The sequence below is a fragment of the Hetaerina americana genome, unplaced genomic scaffold (genome assembly GCF_022747635.1).
Source record: "Hetaerina americana unplaced genomic scaffold, ioHetAmer1.1.p SCAF_5, whole genome shotgun sequence".
Taxonomy (NCBI): domain Eukaryota; kingdom Metazoa; phylum Arthropoda; class Insecta; order Odonata; family Calopterygidae; genus Hetaerina; species Hetaerina americana.
In genome coordinates, this window is record NW_027287095.1 from 62,237,247 (window position 1) to 62,240,323 (window position 3,077).

Below are 3,077 nucleotides of genomic sequence, written 5' to 3' on the forward strand. Positions count from 1 at the left end.
CGACACCCATTTTACTCTAGTTGCAGTTAAATTCTTCCCGGTTCAAGGTAAGATATACGAAAATCCGACGGGCATGGCATTCCATCCAAGTGTACAACTTCCACCTTACTGCACCGACAATGAGGGCGCACTGACAACACCGCCAGCGTTCTGAGGAAAATTTGACGTTCAGTTCTTTTCAAATCCATTCAAGTCGAAAATGTACGTTCCTCGCCTTGTTTTTCGGCCTTCGCGTGGTTTTTGCTCTTGAAAAGGTAATAGTGAAGAATTGTTTGCGTCAATACTATGATATAGTTCCTGTTTGTGGACGTAACTTGTAAATTTATTTCATTATTTCGTATGTCATTCAGGACCAGAGAGAACCATACCTTCCGAAGCCAGAGGTCTATCGTTTGGAATTCGGCAGTGAGAGGAGTTCTATTGGCAACGTATGCCTGGGCCAAATCTTGGTAAGTCTCCTAGCTAAATACATCCTGCGTGGTTTTTATGGTTTCAGAATTTTTCGGGAAAACGTAGAATGCACAGGAAAATGCTTATCTATATGTACACCATTTTTATGTACTTCCTCGGGCTTGTTACTTACTTCAAATTATTTAAAACTTCGGTATTCATTCATCTCTTCCCCTTTATATTCTTTCTACTATATGTATCGAAAGCGGTCGCGAATAGTTTGTATTTTGTGAAACGTCAACTTTTTCTTTTTTCCGTATCGTTCGTTCCTTTCCGTTATTTTTCTCATGACTTCTTTGACTTCTTCTCTTCTCTCACTGAATCTTAATGAGCCATCACTTGATTAATCGTTTGCCCTCTTCTTCAACCATCCTTTAACCAGTCTTTGATCTACCTGATCAACCTGCGAAAGTTATTATGGTTATAAAATTCTCCCATAATACTGCTCTGAATGAGATTAATGTTCGTCAAACAAGGTTCTGTGACTCATCTCCTTCCTCGTATAGTTGCTACTACGAATGAGCCCATCAAAAATCATCCTTCCATTCATTCCTAAACCATTGTGTTATTGATTCCAACCACCTAACTCGTTTTCGTTTCGATTTTTGTAACTCGCTGCCTAAAATCGCCGTATTTAAGCTATCCACATCCAAACGATATTATTTCTCCATTCACTTCTCAGCGTCATCACGATTGCCATCAATCCAATATGCAATTATAGATGTCTTGCCGATGATAAGTCGCAAACTTTTAACTTTCACCGGCGTTTCGTTTAAAGTACTGAGTGATTTCCATCCTGGTCTCATCCGCATAGTCCTTGGACTCCACGAACATTTAAGCGCCGATTGCAATTTGACTAATCCGCAGCGCGAATCTATTCGATTGAATTGGTGTTTTCATTTACATATCCAATTCCATCAATGAAAATATTTTCAAAATCGGTCATCAATACAGTAATAATGCGATACGGCACAGCATCCAGTCATCAATCATTTTCAGCATTACTAGTTTGGTGCTTGGTTTTAGCATTTATAAAATATCCAAGGCAGGCAAGCAATGTCACTTCGACATAAACAGAATTTCCAGTCGCCTAACTTAATTTACGCCTCTACCCATTTCAGTTCATGTTGTTGAGTAGGATAATTATTGTCCCTTTTAGGGCTGTTCATCTGGGTTTTGAATCTGAATGAACACTTTCCCGTAGTGTTGTCGTTGTGGGCCCTTGTTGCTGAGGTGGTTACCGGCGCATCACAGTTTTTCAACTCGGAGTTCTCCCGATTTACTACCGCAGCTGAATCTTCTGGAATATTCTATGTCTCTTCAGGAGTAGGAGTCGGTTTCCGCGGTTTGGTGGGGTAAAATTTCCCTTCAACTGGCCAAATATCATCTTTAAGAAGATACTCTTTAAGGTTAATTGGCACACTGAGTTTAAAAGAACTATATATTTCCCCAACTCTCAAACTTTTACATTTGAAATCACTCCCGGGGAATATTCCGGACAGATGCTTCACGATGCCATCAGGCGTTGCATTGGATTGGACACGGCCAACGTAGAAGAGAGTCCTAGGAGGAACTCCCACAAAGTTACCCGCAATAGTAGGCTGCTTACAACTTCCAAATACCGTATTTCGTTTGCTTTTGTTTCTCTTATAATTCACCATTTGACAACCTTCCTCGTCACTAACGGTGGATTTGGAACTCGTGGAGTGAAATCGTGTACTATATTTACATTTTTGGTGCAAAAATCTGAGTTATCACTATTGAGGCCCAATTGTTATTTGTCTTCAGACTTCATTATGGTAGAAAACGTTACAGCTTTCTTTGCAATTGGCTGCAAGGTAGTATTTTTAGTAGATCCGGTAGATTGGAGAGCCCGTAACTCCATTTTCAAATTCTCAATATCGGCCGCCATATTGTAAATATTGGGCTTATATGCGCGGCATAGAGAACACTTCCAGTAAATATCGTGGCGGTCAGAGGGAGCTTTTAATGTGATATCTCTTAATCTGAAGCATTTATGGTGATACAAACTTGAGCAAATATCGCAACTAACGACTTTCGCACTTGGAGTCGTGTTTTACAAGAGTAAGAACACAGTACGGCCTAAGTGACGCCATTTTAACTAATCCCAAAAATGGTTACTATAATTACCAAAGGAAAGAATATTGAGGATTATAATAAATATTCATACTTATTACAAGGATATAAAAGACTTGCGACAAGTGAAAAAAAATTACCCCTGGGGGGACTCGAACCCCCAATCCCCGGTTTAGGAGACCGATGCCTTATCCATTAGGCCACAGGGGCTTATTCTGCGAAATAAACAAGCATGTACCTACCCATGGCATATAACATAAACAACGGGCTTTCATGTTTCTATAACCTTTTAATGCTGTGCTGGCGTGAGCAATGATGATTGCTCCTGATGTGAACACCGATGCCAAATAGGTCAAAGGGTAGCTTCCATAGGATGGAAGGTAGTCCGTACCGTGTCTGTTCCTCGGTGAGGCGGCTTAGAGTTCATACTTATATACTAGTATAACCAGAAAATCTTTGTTTCATTAATATGCATTCAAAATCACAATTTATTGCTTTTTTACACCAAGGATTCCTAGCTTTCTGAATGA

At 40.0% G+C, this 3,077-nt stretch overlaps 1 non-coding gene across 1 annotated transcript; it reads right to left on the minus strand.

Moving 5' to 3' along the window:
- Positions 1-2,684: 2,684 nt before the first annotated feature.
- On the minus strand, positions 2,685-2,757 carry TRNAR-CCU (transfer RNA arginine (anticodon CCU)). Its single transcript has one exon. It is a non-coding gene; the product is annotated as a tRNA-Arg (tRNA).
- Positions 2,758-3,077: the final 320 nt, after the last annotated feature.